The sequence below is a fragment of the Lonchura striata genome, chromosome 2 (assembly GCF_050655825.1).
Source record: "Lonchura striata isolate lonStrDom1 chromosome 2, ASM5065582v1, whole genome shotgun sequence".
Taxonomy (NCBI): domain Eukaryota; kingdom Metazoa; phylum Chordata; class Aves; order Passeriformes; family Estrildidae; genus Lonchura; species Lonchura striata.
Genome location: NC_140704.1, coordinates 108891379 through 108914050, shown reverse-complemented (window position 1 = coordinate 108914050; position 22672 = coordinate 108891379). Strand labels below are relative to the sequence as shown.

General features: G+C 36.4%; 1 long non-coding RNA gene across 1 annotated transcript in view; it reads left to right on the top strand.

Moving 5' to 3' along the window:
• The window catches only part of LOC110482340 (uncharacterized), a 48176-nt gene that overhangs the window by 15639 nt on the left and 9865 nt on the right, over window positions 1-22672 (top strand). Inside the window, exon 2 of the long non-coding RNA XR_002467401.3 lies at window positions 21618-21893. This is a non-coding gene — a long non-coding RNA (uncharacterized LOC110482340). The remainder of the gene's footprint in view (window positions 1-21617; window positions 21894-22672) is intronic.

The following is a 22672-nucleotide window of genomic DNA, read 5'->3' as shown; positions in this document are numbered from 1 at the left end:
CTCTATTCCTAGAAAATAAACATTGCAATGTCTGATGTGTATTTCTATAATTATAAATTTTATACCAACTAACGTAGTGGAACTTTTTTTTTCTTAATCTTAAATGCTTCAGTAAAAAGGGAATATATAGAATATGGAAACCAGGCTAAGGGAACAGCAAAGAGATGCAAGGGGACAAACCCTCAGGATGAATACATGCTAGAGAATTATTCATTTTAAAATAGGTCACCTTTACATCAATTCTTTGATAAATGTTGTCCTTATTAAGTGTTTATGATAGTGCCCAAGAATATCAACTCAGAACTGAGGTACATGCACAGCTTTTTTAAAAACTCCTGTCCTTTCTTTAAGGTATTTACTATCCATTCTGCCAGATGATGTGAAGAGTAAAGAGACAGAATGGGAATAAAAGAAGATAATTAGGTGATGCTATCAAAAGAGTTTAGCAGAAAGGGGATATGTCAATGCTTATTTCATTTCTTTTGTACTAACATATTCAAGTTATATCTCTACTTGTTTGCTGGGTAGTATTCAGGAGGAACAAGACCCATTTTCTGTTGCCACGTCTTCTTTATAAACCTATACAGCAGAAAAACTCTTAATTTTTTTTTAATCTTGTGTCAACCTAGTGTTGACAGAAAAAATGTTGGTTTTTTGCAGAGGTTCTTGTCCCACAACTGGAAAACATAGCTCCATATACTGTGTCCAGCTGTTTGTCCTAATGTGATCACAAAAGATTATTGTATAGCTTCCAAACTAGCAAGACACTGTATTATATATTGTATTATTATTATGTATTAACATATGCAGTAATATACCTAGAAATGCATGTGTCCATTGAATATTATAATATAGATAGATCACAAGAAAGCATTCCCAATTAATATACTTCTTTGCATGTATCCTCAGCAAGATACAAACAGTTTGAAAAGAGCTCTGGTGCAATACCTTACTAAAGAATATGAAAGAAATGTACAAAAAGTGTTGCAACACTGCTGTGGAGTATTTTACAGACAATGGTGTATTGGTAATTGCTAAGTTATTCCATTGAAACAATATTTATAAACATATCCTAGACCTACATCAAATTAAAAGTAGGCTATCTGACCCATATCCCATTAAATGCAGAAAAAGAGACACCTGACATTACACTCTAAATATCCCCACTGAAAGTTTTAGACATGAATTTTTTTCCCAAGCTGCCCCTTTCTTTAATCCTAACAGTGACAAATTGGAAAGAATTTTGATGGGAGACATATTTTTCCTGCTGACTTACTACTTCTGAGTATTGGTAAACTGCTTACTGATTACTGACTGAAAGAACTCATCTGCTGCATCCTTGCAAGCTTCTAATTAGTCAAAGGACACCTAGGACAAGAACTGGGAATGCTTTCTGATTTCCTGTGCCTCTGAATAAAACCAGTAAAAGTTCAGTTCACATTGTTCTCACCTAATAACTGTCAGGATGAGACACAGGTAAGACGTATTTCAGCCTGAAATGCCTATGCCTAATACAAAAGACAACAATGTGTTTGCTGACACTTCTTTTTGAACATAACATTGAATTATTTGCACATCCCTGAAGAATTCAATGCATCAGACTGCATCATACCATGTATGCTTCCCTTGGTCTAATCAGAACTGAGGAATTTTTCTCTCTCCTAACTGTGACACTTGTTTTATCCAGACACTTAAGATATTATATCTTTAATGCTTATTATTTGGTCCATGATTAAGTGAAAGATAATAAAAAAGCAACACCATCCACCTTCTTCACAGATCCTTCTTACAACCAGAAGAAAATGTTTCTTCTACTTTAAATGAACACCTTCTTGGAGTAGTCTACCTCAATAGCTCACTGACTGGGCATGACTAAGAAACTCACTTTAGAAACAGATTAGATTATATCCTTAATCAAAGCAGTGTGAAGACAGTGATTGAATCAATCAAGGAACAAGCACACAAGAGTGTTTAGATCTGAAGAGGCGAGGAGTATGTCCCTTGATCCCACATCCTTCTCACACATTTCATAAGGACATGTGTGAGCCTGAGGAGTAAATAGTCTCCATTTGCTCTGGCCATTAGATGTGAAGGTGGGATATGACCAAACCCATGAGCTCCACAAGTTCTTCAGAGGTAGGAAACAAGAAAACCCTTGCATGGCTCATTAGAAAAAAACAGCCCAGAATCATGTCAAGGATTTAAACCTGCATTGTGCATTTTCATCTGTCTTCTCATTCCTCCTCATAGCAAGGGGTGTGAGATTCATTACAGAATGATTCATACACTGACTGTCAGGGGGTTCATTACATGGCAAAAGGGCATTTAGATTCCTGAATGGGAAAATTAAAAATTTCAAACAGATTTCTCTTCATTTCATCAACGCTAACAAAAGTGATGACCCACCACTTGGGATGAATTTCTGTAATCTTTTTTTTTGTTTTCCTGCACACTGGCATCCTTGGTTTTCTACTACAGACATGCCTTCAGAAAATAGGTTATTTTAGTAATACTTCATTGTGAAATTATCAGGAAAAACTGTAACTTGGAAGAAAATAAAAATACTTCAGATTATAATGAAAGTCTTCTCTGAAATACTGTGGAAAAAAAGATGTTTTGATTTATGACAAATATGATGGGGTCTACTGAAACCTGAGGGTGCACAGATGAAATGACAGTTGTGCTGTATCCAGCCTACTCTGAATACCAGTTGCACCCTGGCTAAGAGATGATCCTATCAACTTTACATATACAAAGTATAAAAAACCTGGAAGCCTTCTTGTATTTTTCTGCTAGTTGACAGAGGATGTTTGGCATAATCTTCATAACTTCTGCTCCAGTGAGACAAGAATACTTCATTAGGATTTATCATGAGTACCAAGTTCCTGTCTAGAGTAGTCTTGAATCCCAACAATAAAATCTTATTAAAGCAAAGTTTTATGAACAGGTACCACCTTTCGTCTCCACTGGATTAACATTTTTCAGAGGGTTCCAGGTGAGTAAAATCTGGGATTTAAAATGAAGCTGATTTTTAACGTTTTCTGTATCAATTATTACAGACATGTCTGCTTTTGTAAAAATGGCCCTGTTTCATGCTTCACTATATATGTTGAGTTGTATGGGGTGTTAGACACTTCTACAGCTATGTAAGTTCCATAAAGATAAATACATTTTTGTATTCAAAAAATGTTGGATGCAATTCCAAATTTGAGCATTTTTCAAAGCTTTAGTTACCATATCAAGTTAGTAAGTAATAGGGGAGGATGACAGGTATAAAGAAATAGATAACAGAAACATAATGAATCAGAGTTATTAAAAAGAAGAATTTTCTTATTAATCCACTTGCAAAAAGAATCTATTCTGTAGGAAGAGTATTTGAATGTTGGCAGAAATAAAACATATGGTAATATATTTGTAAGATAGTGAAATACATATTCTGTTAAATATGTTGAAAAATATGGCAGATAATGTGCACTTTTTATAAATGCCTATAAATATTTATAATGAAATATATTGAAACATATACTTGTCAAGTATATGTTTTGTCTTTGAATAAAGAATTAATAATGTGAAATGCTTAGCAGTGATAGCTAGATGACTCAGGGGAACAGGATATCTGAGCAGAATGTTAAGTGTGTGACTTCCGTTGATTTCAACAAGAGAATATTTTCATTTTAAAAGTACAGAAACAATGCTGCATTGTTTCTGTAACTTATATTGGAAAGCATCATCAGTTAGTCACCATCACACTGGCACTCTTTATTACATCTGGAGTCTCAGTAACTATCCAGACAGTCAAAAAGGCTCTTTTCAAATTTCTTCCTTATGTATCCAAAACTAAGATACTACCAATCAGTTCTGACTGACGTGTCCCTTTTCTGATGGGAAATAAAAGGTTTATCTTCATCCCTACCCAAAAATAGAGAAGAGAGTGGCAAATGAAAGGAGTATAGAGAGATGACTATTTACCAATTTGCCACTGTAGTGGGGAAGTGTTTTTCTGTGGGGTACTGACTACCAGTGTGATTTGTAGATTGAGCTAAAGTTAATTAGTCTATCCTTGATCTCTGTAGAGACTGATTAGAAATAAATAGCTCCTTCTTTTCACTCAAAACAAGCTAAGTAAATAGGTTCCTCTGTTTGTGGTTTCTTAAGGCTGAATGTAAGAAAAAGATCACCAAATTGTCTTGTCCCACATCAAAATAATAAAGGCATTCTGAGATAATTGTCCCTTGGTTTCTCTTTCTCTGTGGATAGGAAAGATTCAAATCAGATACACATCAAGCTTTATTACAATTTTCTACCTCCTGTGACCCATTTTGAATTTCTGAATTTCAGATGTCTGCATTTAAGGTGTTCACCTCAGCTTAGTAAGTAATAGAAAAAGGATGGCTGTTAGCTCTTGATCTATCTCTTCTAAGACACATAGCTATCCAACAGTGCAACTCTTTAATCACTGGTTTCTGTCATTTTGGGTAAGACTGGGAAAGAATGATAGCAGCAAATAAATAAAATGGTGGCACATTACATGGAGACAGGAAAATCCATTAGGAAATATGTATTTTTATTTTTTAAAGTTATATAAAAAGATAACAAGTTGAAATTAATCAAAGGACTAAAGCATTTTCATGAAAAATATTACCAGGGAATAGTTAGATAGACATCCACCAGAGTAGCTGGAGCAGGCAGCCCTAGCAAGTCATCTAGAAGTTTTTTGTTAATTACTTCCTTAGCTCTGCTTTAATCTAGGGGGAGAAATATGCACATACAAATCATGACTGACTTGAATTCTGTTGCTAGATATGAAAACTACTTCTATGCATCCAAGTTCTTTTAGGTGAAAGATGCCACATAGCAATGGAAGAAGAAAGGAAACTTCTTAGTCATCAGGCTTCCCTTTCCCTTATTCTCCTTTTATTTTTATTCAAATTTACAGACACTTTTAATGTTTGTACAGCTTTTAGATAAGATGATTTTATTCATAGTAGTTTATGTACAGTATTATATTTTGGACTGGTGACCAAAACAGTACTGATGTTTTAGTTGTTGCTGAGCAGTGATTACTCTGCATCAAGGGTTTCTCTGTTTCTCACTCCATCCCACCAGCCAGCAGGCTGGGAATGCACAAGAGCTTGGGAGAGGACGCTGATGAGACAAGAGACATTGACTAATGAATATCCGGTGCCGTGTGTATTCAGAGATAAAATCTGGGAGAAAGAGGAGGAAGATGGACAATTCAGACTGATGGTGTTTGTCTTCCTAAGGCACTGCTAATGCATGATGGAGCCTGGCTTTCCTTGTTTTACTTTGCTTCTGCATGGCTTGGCTTTACCTATCAAACTGTCATCTCAACCCACAAGTCTTCTCACTTTTACACCTGAGATTCTCTCTCCCATCCTGATGTAGAGGAATGGGCTAGTGGTTTTGTGGGGTTTAGCTGTCTTCTCAGGGTTAGCATGCAACAGTGTTCTAATCAGACCACTGGATGGTAGTTTAACAATGGCGAAAATTCCTAATTTTTCTTTTACTTAAGGAAAATAGCTCCCTTGTAACTTAGCTTGTGTTCTGAAATTATTCTATCATCCAGAATTTTAAATATTATAAAAATTGCATCGAGTAATATTCTTTATGTTCAGCAGTTAATTTTGTACTTCATTATCTTGACAGATTTAATTTTCAAATATAATTAATTAATCACTTGCCAAAGACAATGATTTTCAGTTTAAAGCCATCAAAAATCTGAAAATGTCCAAGGCCAATATAGCATAGTAATTGATCTTACTTTTATGTCACTTAAAATGTCCACTAAAAGAAAAACTTCACTGGGGAAAAAAAAATGTTTCCTGGCTACAACCACATGTCACCATTAAGAAGTTTCTGAATTCATTTTATAACCTTTTAAAAATAATCATGGAAATGCTGGTACACCTATGGCAACCACAATACACCCCAAGTGAATCAAGCACACAAAACCTTAAGTGAGTGCTGCTGCAACTCTCCAGGGTGGTCTTTGCTTCCTCACATGTCACTGTTAACTGGTAGTGACAGTTGTCATGTGTCCCAGAACAGAGAGAAACATCATCACAGAACTTCAACCTGTGGCCCTGGTCCTACGGGGAAAGCAGTAGCTTATGAGATGCTAAAAAAGCAAGAAGAATGCAAAGATATGGCTGAGAGCATCTGTTGCTAACTGACATAAAATACTCTAATTCCTCTTCAACATTAGATGGGTTTAGGTGCCACATGGCAGTGGAAGCTAGAAAGAAATATCCCTGACAAGTAGGATAAAATTAAAAGTAGGAGAAGACATGGCCAGTGAAGTGGACTGTAAATGTTCTAAATGGATAACAGCAAGATCAGCTTACATTTGTCAAGGCAAGGAAAGTACATTTCCACGATTGAAGAGTGAGCCAGCCAAGTGCACACAAATTTCAGTTTTGTGGATGGTTTAGAAAAGAGTGCATTTGATGCTGGAGTTACATTGGAATCACTGGTAGAGCAGTGTAATTTAGTTTACTGGAAAGGTACATTACACTTCAGCCACCTCACTGAAGCGAGAGTGAAAACCTCCCGCGTCAGCTCAGTGATCCGTGTGTGTGCACTAAACAAGTGTTTGCTGTACATGACACATTGCAATTGTACTCAGCTATCTTGGGGAAAAAATTGGGTCTCCATATTGGGCTGAGGGAAAACAAAACCAGAATGATATTCTGCAACTGGTATTTTCTGAACCTCTTTCCTTTTCTTTTGCAATGCCAAGAGTAGGGGTTCTACTGCATCTGTATTTCAGACCTGCTTTACAAATTTAAAGGTATGTGGAAGAGCTGCTCTGTATCTCAAAAAAAAAGTTTTTCATTTTTTTCCTTTCAAGTACTTCAAAACACAATGCAATAAATAAAGAATAAAGATTTTTTTTTGTGTTCCAATGGTTGTGGGTTGTGACTAGGAAGACATGGAGCATATGGCACTCTTTTGGTGAGTCTCTGTAACAGTGCCCTGAAAGCCTTCACAAGTCCAGGGACTTCCCCAGGGCTATTCTACATCCTTGGAAGCACTCATCAGGAAGGGAAAAATAAATTTACAGGATGATGGGTTCATGATTCTTCTTCATTCGCAGGAGAGGGCACATAAAGGTGGCTGTATAGACATTAATGTACATGTTCATGGGCTGTTTTTAAATAAGTCCATCCCACAGGAAAAACCAGCATTGCTCCAGCTGTGAGATGGTGAGTAAAAAATACATATTTACAGATTACAAGCACAATATACATCCTGGAAAGTATGCAGACCATGTTTTGAAAGGAGGTAAAGCTGAATTAACAGGGGCATGGCCATGAGGATTGACAGTATTTTGTCTTCCATGCTTTGAAAGGAAAAAGAGTGATATCTATGTGCAGCAGAGGAAAGTTTGTTTACAGAGCTGTTGTCACACAGCCCCTGCTCCCCTTTCTGCTTTGTCGTGTCAGTGCCAGATGAGGACACCCTGGGGAAGAGGTGCTGCAGGCTCTTTTCTAAAGTTTCACCTGTTGATCTGAATCCCAAACCTCCTCAACTACTGCAGGCACATTCTGGACCACAGAACCCTTTGGTCACAAACCCTTTTAAAGGCAGCTTGGACTCCCCTGCTACAACCCAGCCAGCTGTTGTGGCTTCTGATATGGATATAATTGATTTGCACTATGTTGGAGGATGCTGTAGTGTGAAAGTATTTCATTTTTCTTGTGGCAGTGGATGATAAGGCTTTCCTGGACTTCCTACAGACTATTGACCTCTATAATATATCTTTGCAACTGTCAAAAAATACAGCTTGGATGTTAATGGCTATGTCACATGGCTCCATAGACAAATCCTTACTTCTGTTTTTGATAGAATCTTGCACACAAACAGGTAGTATAAACATGATTCCAGCCCAGCAGCTTGTCCAAAAGTGGAGGATGTAACCCCAAATTTCTGTAACTCATGTTTTTTTGATGCTTTACTGCTTGTATGTGTGTTTTCACTCCTCTGCTTTCTCCTTTGTGATCTTAATTTTTTATTTGTAGGTAAAGTGTTTTTTCAGTATGCTCCATACAAACTGAGGAGATAGAGTTGTCTATCCAGGCCAGTGTTGTGCTAGGATGTGCAGGAAGATTCAAAAGACCTTGAGACAGTTTATGCACAATAGCTGTTGCATTTTATTGGTTTGCATTTAATGAGGTACTACTGAAGAATTTGGAAGCATGGCCTTGAGGATCATTTAACATCATGAATCATCCAAATTTAACCTAATTATAGAAGCATATGAAGAAACTAAAAAAAGTTCTACATTGGACTGCAGAAAATAATTTGAAATTTAACACATGATGAAATGACCACAGGTGCTTTATGAAGAGAATGACTCAGAGACTCAGCAGAAGAAAAGTTTAGCCACATTCTAAAAGATGGATACCCATAATGATGTTGGATTTAACTCTTTCCTGAAAAAAAAATTAATACAATTATTTTCTTTATGATGTATGAAAAATTATTCAAGATGACATTCCGTTCGTGTTCATAGGTAAGAACGTGTTCATAGATTGGGAAGGCTAATATAATTTTGCAATATAATTTTATTTTTTACATGATTTTTGGTAGCACAAACCAAGCTTTAAAAGAAAACTCTAATATTTTGTGATTATATCTTTGGAAGAAGAAACTTCATTGTTAGTGTGTAGCAATGACCTTCAGGGCCTCTTTCTCAGTTACTAGTCACTGGGTAAAAAGCCTAAAAGAAAACTGCCTGTTATGTTTCGTAGAAGTTTCTACTTCTCCATAACTCCCATTGTGGGTCTACTGCAACAGCCTGAAGCAACTCCAGGGACCTCAGCCAGAACCTCAAGGAAAGGACTCCAGCAGAGTAGGAGAAATGGAGTCCAAAGCATGACTGAAATAAAAGCATAAATTGTATATATTCTGATGTTTAAATGGAAGTGCCACATATTGGATATTTGAATCCTTGCATAAGAGTCATGTCTCAGCTGTATCCTTGTCTGATTTTCAGTTCTGTCATTCAAGATAATCACAATATTGTACAGATACTTCAAAGGTGAATGATCTAAAGTGTTACAACTTACCAAAGGAAAATACTCAAAAATATTAAACGGTTCAGAACAAAACTAAGGTAGAACATACCGTAGTCTTTAATTCTATAAATGGATGCTGCAAAAAGAGAAACAACCCATTCTTCATTATCCATGGGGAACAGGGTAAGAAGCAATAGGCTTATTTAAAATAAGATACATTTCTAATTTAAAGGACAGTTAAACCCTAGAAAAAACTTAGGAAAGTGTTCCATACAGGAGTGTTCCATCTATAATAGATAGAATCTCTGGATGAATTTTATAATATCTGAAGGTCTTCAACTCAGTCTTCACTGTCTTAGAAGGATGCTTGATTGTATATCTTTATGAAAAATGTTTAAAGCTATATTTTAAACTCATGCATAACAAGTCAGTATTATACATACATGTCGCTTAGTTTTGCCATATTTTTTTTCTGAAATGAATTGTTAAGCTAGAAAAATGAATAAATTATTCAGATGAGAAAGGAGAACCTTCTGGATCAGTACTTTGCAGTGTTACAAGCAAGAGGTTTATGTTTTAACAAAAGTTAAATATGTTTGTGACAGAGTCAGGGGGTAAGAACTGGCAAGGCTTCCTCAGTATTTCAGAAATACTCAGATTTCTTAGCTCCATGTAGAAGCCTTCTGGGGTATACTGTCAAGTCAGGAGGGGATGACTTTAACTTTTTGAAGAAATACTCTTTTAAAGTGAAAATAAATGTAATGGAAAAATCATAAAAGCTAGCTCATGTCTCAACAAAGTGTATGACCATTGACTCAGCTGTTGTCAGAAAGAAGCACAAAGGAGAAAATGCTGCTAAAAATTTCCAGAAACATCAGCAACATCTTGCAAAGAATTGAAGCAAACCAAATCAAGAAGTAAATATTTCCATACTGTGAATATTTGCTGTGAATATTATGTATATTTATCCACAGGAGTGCACAGAGATTGTCTGCAAAATGTTGTACATGTGATAATGTTAAAGCAGCAGAAAACTATTAAGAAATCTCAAGCAAAAGGGTGAGTCATGTGTTTGCCTCAACTAAAAATTTTCAATCTTTGAAAGTGCCCATAAATATTTAATATCACAGTAATAGGATTCCATTTCTCCACACATATAAATGAGTCAAGTGTTGGAAGGCTAGCTTTGCACTCGGGAACCTCCAACTTTACCCCTCCAACTTTATGAATAAGTGTGCTGCAGCATGCATTGGATTCCCTTCAGCATGAAAAGATGGCCTGTACATGTGTAAGGACTTCTTTCTAAGGCTGCTTTCTCTGCTGCTTTGGACGCTCTTACCTGTTAGAAGGTGGAATGCTTGTAGTTAATGTTTCTCAACAGTCAGATTTACAACTTTGGTAACAACTCGTTACTGAAGAACTTGCAATTTCCTCATTTATTAGTCACCTCATTTTGGTGGAAGCTCAGTTTCAGTTTTCATTAATATATCTGATTCAAAGCCTAAGCAAAGAACACACAGAAAAACTGTATATGTCTTTCCTTCTCTTAATTTCACCATTGATATTAGCTTTGTGAAGTCAGAGCAAGGCAGATGTCTTTAGGGAAAAGCAATTAAGCAACTCCAAATGTACTTTTGTTTGTTTGTTTGTTTGTTTGGTTGGTTGGTTGGTTGGTTGGTTGGTTGTGGGGGTTTTGAGTTTTGGTGGTGGTGGTTCTGGTTTTTCAGTTTGGGGGTTTTTTTGGTGTAAGACTTCTGCAAAGCAGAAGTGCAATCAGTGTAATCTTTTCTCACTTACTCATGAAAGAAAACCAAAAGGTTGGAATCAAGCTGACTTAACAGCAGAAAAAAGCCAGTGTCTTCTCATCTAGTATTTATTGTTCGGTTCTTTGTGACCTCATGTCCTTGGAACGGCATTGTGCCAGAAGTACAATTCTTCTAAATATTAGAAGTGAGTGTATTTAGTGTCTTTTTACTACTGTATTTTTCATCGTAGCTCTATGATGGAGATTTTTTTCCTTGAGTGCAGGAATAAATAATTTAAAACTAATTTTTGGGAAGGAGCAGAAGACTACAGATTCTGGCTGTCCAGTGTTTAAGAAAACCCACCTGAACTCAATTTTTTCTGGAACTAAATATTGTTAGTTGAAGGAAAGCTTCAGATCCTGTAAACTGAGAATGTGCTAGTGCAAGAGAACATTTTGCAAGATTATTCTTGAGTGTTCAGTGGATTTTTTGCTTTCCCTGAAGGCAACCTTTTAGTCATAAACCAAACAAAACAGGACCTACAACTTGAGCACAAAACCTTTGTGATGGAAGCAGTGGCAGATCAGTGTTCATGTACCAGAGTCTTGAGTTCAGTGAATCTTCAGTAGGAGATATGTGCCTAATAAAGATCACTGGCTAAAGCAGCAGTTAACAACATTGATTGCACTCATATCTCATGGATTTGTGGTTCCATTCCACCTTTTTGACAATAAAAATATTCTTCATTAGAACAAAGCTGGGAAATCAGTGCTGAGGCAAATCTGTTTGTTGCACTAAGTAAATCATTCATATATAACATAATCAAGATGTTATTAATCATAATGTTAAACATAATCATAATGTTATTATGTATGTTAATTAAATAAAATCCATAAAATAAAATAAATAAAATAAAGATATGTGGACTCAAGCACACATTTTACAGTGAGAGTTACATATAGAAGTAGTTTTAGCTTAATTTCTAGTTCAGATGAATCTTGTGACTAAATAAAATGTTATATCAGAAGTGATTGTGGAGTGGAGGGCTTCTGAAAAGAAGGAAAGTTAAACCATTTTCTAGTCCAATGCTGAAACCCCGGTGGTTTTCCCAGAGCAGTACCACTCTCAAATGTTCATATCTATAGCAGAAAAAATGAAGGAAACCTGTAGGTTTACTCTAGCCCTTAAATATTAGAGGTGACAGTGTCCTGCTTGGGGAGAAGGGAAGGGCTAAAATTTAAAATGTGACTGAAGAGTACCTTTGATTTCCTCAGACCTCTAAATTCCAGCCTAAAATCAAACATAAGTGGAAGATGAATGAGTTTGTATTAGACATGTAGAGGCTGCCCACATTGCCATCCACTGCTGGGTCCTGCATTGAGTCAGAAGTGCAGTTCTGGAAATGAATCTCCCTCCCATTGATGGATTTTTGGTCAGATTGATGTGCAGTCTTGTAGCATACACATGGGATGCTTTTTGGATGAGGGTAAACTGAATGTGCATTGGGAGTACATTAATTATGCTCAAATGGGGTTGTTTTGAAGTACTTCCCAGAAACGCTGTAGTTGAACCATCATCTTGTCCAGGAAATCACCAGTGCTGGGGATTTTGTTTGAAAACTCCAGAATAATAACTTGGATTTAGATATGGTTCATGGATAAAGTTGCCATTTGGACTACATTTGATTTAAAGGCATGATAAAATAAATGCATTACATATTGCTTTGGAGATTGCATTGTATATGTAAATATACACTAGATAAACATTCTGAGTTACTATTTTGCTGTGATTCTGGTTTTTCAAAATATATACTTATGCATGGAAACAAAACAAACTTGCATTTCAGCTAAAAGCATCAGAAATTTGAGTAACAAATTATTTCTTATTACAGAGACTTGATACCATAAAGAAACATTAGCAAGTCATCCTGAGGAGTTTAATAGCGATGAAATCTAATGAAAGGGGAATATTAGGTATTTTTTGTCTCAAATATATCTGCTTCATGGTTTGACTTGCAAAATCAATACTTGAAACCAACTTTATGTTGTTTGTTTTTTTTTTTTTTATAATGATCCTGTAGATAGTGATGAAGAAATTGTCTCTAAAGCTTTATATTGCTTGGTACTTAATTTGCTATGATGAAATCTACATATGTTATTGGGATTCTACATATCTACATATGTTATTGGGATTTAAAAATATATGAAAGGAGCAAAATAGTCTAACAATATACATTATTCGATTAAATTACTGATACTTTGAGATTGTAAGTAAATAGCATTTAAGGTCTAAAACTGTCAAACTAAACTCTAACAAATTTTATTTTTAATATTTTCCACTTTTATGTAATTAACCTTGTGGTTTCTCTGCCTCAGAAAAAACATCATTATCTGAGCACTCAGATGCAAAGAAGGAACAAAGCTAAATTCTGACAACCACAAATGGGCTCTCATCTTTAGTAGTTTTGAATACATCAAAGAATTTTTCTCACAGAGAGCATAACCCTAATGGCAAAGTAGTTTATCATTATAAGACAAACCACAGTAACAAACACAAAATGTACCTACAATATCCAAATTAAAAGACTAAAAAGCTCAGTCTAGACTGCTCTACCCCTCCCTAAGAGATCAATCTCCAGAACCCCATGGAGATATTTCTCTTTGCCCATGTGTCAACCTATTTCCTAAATGGCATTGATGCAAGCCATGTTTTACTACTTCCAGCTCCCTACTTAACCCAATCCCTTTAACAATGGCATGGCAAAACTTTAGGTTTGGATTTTCTTTCAGTCTTCAGAAGAACATTATTTGACTTAGCAGATACAAAACTGGTCTGCATGTCCAGCAGAGATTTTCTTGGTATACTGAATACTCCTGACTTACTTGTCTATTTCCTTAGTCTGCAGAAGGGGACAGCAACATTTTATATCTTATTTATCTTATTTTATAACAACAATCTTGCACATGAGTGTAGATCCTTTGAAATACAGCACTAGCAGAGGTTTTCCTGTTTCTCAAAATACAGCTTTAGGTATGTGAGACACTTTTTCTCAATCCACAAACTGGGTAAAAGAATAAAGATAACCTAAAGCAGAGCAGGAAAGAAAAGCTTGGAAAACAGTGTTTTTATCAAAGAATGGGCATAGTCTGAAGGTCTGTTCTATGTGAAGCAAATTATAAAACTCTCATTCTGCAATAAATCATTTTGATACTTTGCATTAGCATGAAGAGGGTACACTGGCATTTTTACATGATCAAGGTGAAGACAACAGATTTTTTTATTTATTAGATGGTTTTGTGGGCTTTAAGATTTGGACTTGGTCCTTTGTCTAGCTGGATTTTCTGTTTTTCTGGAAGTTTATCTTCTCCTGGTTACTCAGTTCAGTAACATTTGAAGGGTGTTGAAGATTATTTCAAGAAAGCCTGTTTATGAAACTTCACTGGAGTGAATTTAAACATAGCTGGTCTCTGCAACTCATTTGCTATACAATGGGACACTCTTCTGGTATTTGTCTGTAACTTTTCAAAGAGTAAGGAGACCACCTTGACCCTTAACTTGAACACTGATTCATGAATATAATACTCACAGGAAAAAGGATGGCATTGAGCTTTTCCATCACTACCTCACTGAATGATGGTGCAAACTTTCTGTTTTATAACAACACCCTTGAAAAAGTACTGCTGTGTATTTGTCAAAAGCACACATTTTGGCTTTGCACTGTTTTGTTTAATACCTTCCTCTTTTCTTAGATACAAAAGAAGAATATAGAGATGAGATTAAATGATGCACAGTGAAAACCTTTCCTCTTCTGTACCTTAAATGAGACTATGCAAAGGTCCCAGATTGTATGTTTTCTTTAAATGACAATGTTTAATGAAGACACCGTGGGTGGATTTTATCTCACTAACTGATGAAAAGTTAAATATCTTGACTTTCTCTGTAGTCAACGGTGAAAGGCGAGCACCTTTAGATGTGTGAGTCATGTTGTCCTTAGTGTCTAGAAAAGGAGGATAAATTGTGCCCTGAAGATCCTCAGCTCTCCCCATTCACTTCAGAGGAAGCCTAGAAAATGGACTAGCTGATGTAACTTCTAGGTGTCTGAAGTAAAGTGAAATAGATCTGAGGTAAGGGATATCCAAAGCATTTTAAAATCAGCAGCAGTAGATCCTTCACGTGCTTGAACAAGTACACAAGCTTTAATGCTCTATTGTCTAATTGAGGACCTGGGAATCTGAAAGTCCTCTAGAGACAGAAGCACATTACTACAGCATGCAGCAGCATTCAGGTTTAACATGGGCATAACTCAGACTTCTCTTTCACAAGTTTATATCAAGACCTTTTCTTTTTTATAGTTTTGAGGCATTTTCCTCAGTTTCCTGTTGTTCACCAAACAAACCTACTTCCTCTGGAGAAGCTGAGATGCACTGTAGGGTGCACGCTTTAATCTAGTGGTTAGAATATTCACTTTGAAAAAATATTGTCCTCCTTTTAAGACCTGTCTTAAATGTATTTGTTTTTATTCTGGATGATTAAAAAAGTGCTTTCTAAGCCCTGCTGCAGTCATACAGTTCTTTCCACTGACTTGGAGCACGCCAAACAGTGTTAGGAAGAGAAGATATTTCTGCCTCAATCTTATTGCTAGGGAAAGCTATTAGGCTGTTATTCCTGATGATTAACAGACTATAGGGACCACAACCAGAAGTACATAATTAGAAAAAGAATGTATTCCTTCTCAAAAAATCCCACAGACCTCTTCCTTAGCCATAGGATTCAGTTCAGGATTCAGGTGGCACAAATGAAAATTTTCCAATTACAGTTTTTAACATGAAACCCATAGCTGCTCAGAACAGATACTTACGCCAAGCTATGGAGCATCTGACAGGTTTTATTGTCAAGATTTGCATAAACTTTTTTCACCTTTGAACCTGCATCATGTTTGAAAATATTTTAATAATAATTAGCAACTTTATATGTGTCCCAAATTATGCCCTAATTCTAATAAGAAGTGTCATTAGAGAATCCAAATCTGCTAAATTATCTTTTTGAGTTGATTAACTTTCCCCTTCCTATACCTGATTTAAAGTAGGAATCTAATTATCATCTCTTTCCTGATTCAAAGCTCTGAAATATTACATGTTCTTAAATTACTCACCAGGGAATGTGCACAGTGATGGTGCTGAGTGACATATTTCACAAGTGTTATACTTACCATATAAATTATTATTAAATTATATTCCCTGGAGTGTATGGTGTGACATCTGGGGTTGCTTCAGGCATTTGGAGTTCCATGTCTGTTACCAGATCACTATGGTTTCAGGCAGCTAGAGTAATACCATCTGTAAATTAATAAATGTCACCCTTCTGTGCTACTTCCTTTCAATCCACACTCATATCACGGCTTTCATAGTTTGTTCTGCTTCCTGCAAATGTATCATATAAATACATAAAAATTCACTGGACTTTTTTTCTCTTTTGGTGGGATTTTTTAAATGTACAAATGCCATAGAAGAAAATGAAAGCTCTGCTCAGAATAATAAGCAGTTATAAAGAGCTATTTCATTATGTCATTTTTGCAATATAGTGATGTTCTCATTTGTGCCACATTCCAAAGTAAGCTGCAAGCTGCTGATTACCTGATGTTTCAGAGATAGTGTTGCCTTCCTGGAAATAAGAGAATTGACTACTTCTCTGATAGGAATGAGGATTTCACAAGTGCTTTCCTTAGCAAAAGAAAAAAAATTAAGGGGGAAAAATGGCAGGAAAATAATAAGTTTCTCTGTGTAATTCTAACTAAAGGGAAATCCTGCTTCATGTTTTCGAGAAATGTGCCATTCCTTTAGCAAATGCATATTGGCATGCATTTTAATGAAACTTTACAGCATGTAGCTTCATATTTTAAGTATAATTTTAGCAAAGTCAAGTTAATATTTAGTTTTTTACTTAGAACATAAGAGGAAAGGCTTAATGCTGTCATAGACACACAAGGCAAAACCCACCTCTTTGCAAAATCTTGTAGCCATGCTTGTGCACTCATTCTCTGTGTGCACCCATTCTGTGTGTGCACCATCTCTGTGCTGCACCTGGGCACAAACAAACCTTGCTTGTGCTGGAAGTGGCCACATGTCCACACTACATGCTGAGGTTGAGTTATGATTTGGATGAGCTTCAGTAAGCCCAAAAGGGGGAAAATTCTGGCCTGAGCTATTCCACAGTGCAGACTATAGTGTTGTCTTCCCCCCATATGAAGCTATAGGGTTGTCTCTCTATATTTCACTTCCTGGAGGTACATCATGCAGCCAGAGCACCTTCAAGAGAAGACAGCTGCTGCAGAAGCAATGTGAAAAGTGTCCCATGGTTGAGGTTCCCCTGCATTGTCCCTGGGCTTAAGGTGCAAATTTAGGGGAAGTTGTAATTTTGAAGACCTCGCCTGTGCTGTTTGCCTTCGTCTCCTTTACAAAAGAGTATCACATTTAGATATAGCTATGTTCCCTCAAAATTTCTTGCACATCCCCAGCCTCCTCACTGGTGGGGTGGCATGAGAAGCAGAAAAACCTGGTATTCTGTGCAATCTTTGCTCAAGATTAACAAAAACATCTCTATATTATCAAACTTGAGTTCAGCACAAACCCCACCTTCCCCCTGCCACACTTACCACTGTGAAGAAAATTAACTCTACTCCAGCCAAAATCAGAAAAGAGAGGTGGAGGGTGAGCATGAAAAGTACAGAGAGACAGCATTTATAACCTAAGAAGAGGTTATTGCATATTCAAAATATCATACCTCTTCAACTAGAGCAGTCTGCAAGGATTTTCCAGGATACTGCCCTGACTTTAATTTTTTTGCCCTAAAAGTGTTCTGATTAAGTCAGATAAGAATAGAAAATAAGGTCATCATAGCCTTGTTTCCTGAGCACCATGTGAATTTTCAAGTCATTATTTGTGCAATACCTTTGCTATTATTTCACTCTCATTGCTGCCTTCCTTTTTTTTTTTTATATTGAATGTAAAGATACAATAATAAGAACACTAATTAACAATAATTGACCCAGCCCTAATAGATCAGATTCAAAGGGCACCAAGATCAGTAGGATCTTTCCCATTTGTCATGATAAAACTGAATTCTATTTCAATGCAACAAGCAAGAAGCATCTTGGTCAACAAATATCTGAAGCTGAAAGGGCTATACAAAGAAAAGTAAAATCATATGCTTGTTATTTTTAATTCCTTTCCTACCAACCTCTAGTCTAGACTGGTCTAAGGCTGGCCTAAGATAGCCACTCATGTTCAGTCATCCTTTCCTCTTGCCTCCCTACCCTTTTCTATTTTGTCTTTTCTTCAGAAAAATCCACCGTAGCAAATCAGAATGACATCACCCCACAATACACTGCTGTGGGAAGAAAGCCCAAGAACACTATGCTTGATCTGCCTGTTTCCTTGTCAGTCCCAGCTGCATTTTAGCCGAAGTTCACTTTGTAAACAGGTTCCAGCAGGTCTGAGGGAAGTTATATTAAGAGACTCTTTCAATTACATAGGAATATGATTCAGTATAGCTAATAGAAATCCTTTCTTAAAGTGAATTAATTTTGGATTATATATATTTTTTATTTGCAAATCATACTCTTCTGCCATACTGAGCCCATTCACTAGATCTTGCTTTTGGTTTTATTCCTAAGCCATCCCCAGGGCACAGAGCTCTTTCATAGCATCAAAGATTAGGCTGGCATGATTCATGAAGCAAACCACAGGAACTAGCAGAAATCTGTAAGCAATCTGAAATCAACAGGGACTCTATACGTCATCTAACTGTGGTACCCTGTTCCATCTGCAGTGCTCAAGAGAAAAATGAACCTGAAAACAGTTCATGTTGAAAAGACACTGTTGGAGAAGGTGAACAGAATACTTGGAGGCAAGGAATGAAGTGTCCAAGGAGACACAAGGTTTGCTGGAGCAAAACTTCACAAGAATAACAGAGAAAAAATTGTCAATTGGAATTGACCTAGCCCTAATAGATCAGATTCAAAGGGCACCAAGATCAGTAGGATCTTTCCCATTTGTCATGATAAAACTGAATTCTATTTCAATGCAAGCAGCAAGAACAAAAAAGTGTGTTTTAATAGAGGGATAGTTTCTTGTTGATTGTCCTATTGTACAGCAAAAGCAGTTCCTAGATGTCCCTGTAAGGTCCCTGCACCTACTTTGAGAAAATAAATGCAGCAGTTAATGGCTATAGTCAAACAGACTCCTCTGGGATAGCCTAAGATGTGTAATTTTTTTCCCAAAGTTCTCTACTTTTTCAGGGGCTAAATATGTTGTTTGTGCTCCATTGGAATTACACCATTTCTAAGCATGTAATTGGAGGAGGAGTTGCCAATTTCTAAATTTAAAAAAGAAAGAAAAAGAATTTAGTATCTGATGTTGACAAGAACAGTAGGCCTTGCAGACAGAATTGTCCTTCATAAAATTGTTCCCTACAGTGATGTCTTTCAGAAGCTGATAAAGCCTTTATAAAATTCTTCTTATATGTTACTTCTGCACATTTCTTCTCCTGAAGCCTGTCCCTAAATACTTACGCTTCAGCAAAGAAATTAATTTGCAACCCAGCTGACGTATAGCCAGTATATTTCCAGTGAAAATCAACGCCATTACTGTGATACAAATTGGTTGATAGTAGCTCTAATATTTATGTAGGTGTTTGTACAGACTTAGTCCTGTTCCTGAGATAGAGTACAACATGAACCAGCCAGAAACCTTTGCAGCAGATATCTCTCATTGTAGGTGGAAAGCATGTAGCTGTTTGATTAGTCTGTCCCAAAAGTAAATTAGAAATCTCTTGAACTAGTCCAGCTGTCTTGGACAGCACATTTGTGGAGGACAAAGACCAACACCACCCCAGCCCTCTTATCCACTCTCCACCAGCATCCTTTCAGCCTTCTGGTTTGTGGATTTTGGGGTGTAGGAGAGGTATTTCAAAGATCTATAAATCTTCCCCTTTAACACCCTGTTCATATCTAGATGGCCACAAGGAGATGTGAGAATTTCTGCCACCCTTTAGCATTGTGAATACACACTGTCCAAGTCACAGTTCACAAATAATATAAGCTCAATGTAACAGCAGGTAGAAATATATGGCAATTTTTTGGCTAGTTCTTTCTTTATCACAAGTGCTCTTGAGGCTATGTTTCCTTTCCTTTCCTTTTTTTTTTTTAAATAGAATTTATTCTTCTCATGATAGAAAGCAAATTAAATATTCAGCCAATAAAGATAAAGCACAAACTTCAGGATAGAAGCTTCTACTATGGATGTTCCCAGTGAGTGATATCTTACTCTTGCATAATCTGTTGACTATCAGAATTTTTAGTAATATATATATATGTATATAATAACCATTTTAAAGGTAATTTATTATATAAAATATAGTAGTGATAATGAAGAACTCTGGTGGTAGCCATTGCTTTGAGATGAAAGAAAAGCTACAATCATTTTTGTTGCCTCAAATTACACTTGTCAGTGAAGATTTATTCACCATTATACTGTTTTCATAAAGTTTAGCTGTTTGAATCCCAGTATGGTTTATAGCAAACAATTTTTATTTATTACATTATCAGTATGTTTATTGACTGTGTCTGACATATTTTCATATTTTTAAAGTGAAATATCTCACAGCTTTTGACAATGCTAAAGGTTTTATCCAAAGCCAGCCAAATGAAAATAAAAACTCTGTTTTTCTTTAGCAGCAAACTAAAACTCTGTTTTTCTTTAGTGGGGCTTTCATCTAAGTGTGTGTCCAAGTGTTCATCAAAGTCTCATTAGTGCTTGTCTTGCAAGATGGCATCAAACTGAATCCATGGCACTTTAGCAGAATACTCAGAAGCCAAGGATAAGGCTTCAGCCGGCAATACAGAACTATGTGCCTTGGGGAAAATATTTTGAAAATAATATCATGAAACCAACTAATTAAACTCTTGCAGTTTTCTGCAGCTTCTTGCCAGCCCATTTGTACTGAATAGAAAGGAATTACTCATATGTGTATCCCCAGCAGAGCAGAAATTCCCTGAAGGATAAACATACACCTCTGTGTAATAAAACGCCTAAGCTAATATTGGGTGAGAGAGATGTGGAGACAGGAGTTAATAAGCATCTGGACTCTATGACACATTACCACAACTCTTCCACTTGAACTCCAAACCAATATATCTGTTCAGCTCTACTTTCTCCTTAGAGTTGCATCAGTTATTTGGAGATGGCCTAGGGATCCCAGTCACACCATAACAGACACTTCTTGTGGGACCATTTGCTGTGAACTGGTTTACCTAAAAAAGGACTCTCCTCACTCTTGGTGTGTTTCCTTGCAGCAAATTTAAAATTATTCTTTGCCTCATCTATTTGAACTTCATCCTATATTAGGCCAAGCTTCACACCCTAGTCCTCTAGACTTTCTGGATTATAGTCTGCTCGGTGGACTCATCAGTAAGAGTAGCATCACCATCATCCAGTTCAGCAAGAAAGATACTGAAGCCTACAGCAGCAACGTTTTCATTTCATCTAATCTTTAAATCTGTGCACATAGGTTATTCATGTGTCTGAATGATGAAAATGATAGTTATCCATTGCAAGTGATATGTTGCTGGTCCCCTGTGCTATCCCAGTCCAGTCTGGAAGAAATAAATGCTGGAGCCTGTCTTTCCTCTAGCAGAAGGAAAGGAGCCAGGGACAATCACCCTTTGTCATGATCTCTGAGTGATGATGAAAACTAAGCAATTAATCTAATCCCATTAACTGAGTCATGGAAAGGTGTCTTATGAGTTTATTTATCTATCTTTCTGTCACCACAGAGGCAGAGAGGAGGGAAGTCAAGACCCTGGGTTTTACTACCCTGAAGATTCTACATATGAGCTAATCCAAATGAGAAGATTCTAGGATTTCACTGGACAGGACACACCTGCAAGAATCAGAACAAGGAATGGAAGGAACATAAGAAGAAAGAAAACAGGATGAAATATGTACTGAATAAAGCTGTACACTGAATCTGGAGTCTGACAGTAGTCCTATGCTTAATCACCTTTATACATAATATTATATGATTATGATTAGCAAGTCAAAGAAAGCAGGTAAAAAAAGGATTTTTTTATTTTCAATGTCATGAAATTTAGTTGTTGCATTGATTTGTTTTCTGAAAAGGTCTACTGTCATACTAGAATATTTAGTGGGAGATATCATAACAATAAATACTGTCTGCTGAATGTTCTCAATTACCTTGCTAACCAGGGAACCAGAGAGTATTCAGGGAAAAATTAATCTGTTGATGCTGAAGTCAGATATGACAGTACAAAATATTTTAGTGTCTCCAGGTTTATGTCTTGTGACTGTGGAGACAGCCCTTGACTGCAGAGCAAAGCTACTTTGGGCAATATTGTGTATGCTTTCATAGTCCCTCTTTGAGAAATCTCATTGCTGAGTTAAGAGGAGACTGACCAGTGAACTTCAATAACACATCTGAAAGTAATGAACTTATGCTAATGCATCCCATCTGGTAGAGAATTTTTCTAAAATGGGTTAGTAGACATGACTGATAGGTCTACTCCATGGCTGGAGCACCTGTAGGATCTGTTATCTCAGGGTGTCCTAGAGAGTATTTCAGATAAGGTGCAGACAATGCACTTTCTCCTTCACTAAAGTGTAGACTGTGCCCCAAATGGTCCATATTTGTAATTTCTTTCTCTCTTATTTTTAATTTCCACCTCTTTTTCTTTCTCTTGAGAAAATATATCCTGTGTATAAATTAAAACCCTAGTTTCTTTCATTCAGCTAAATGCAGGCAAGGACAGGGAGGTGAGCAAAGAAAAGAGAAAAACAATTGTCTTATTTTGATGATGGTTCATGAAGAGAC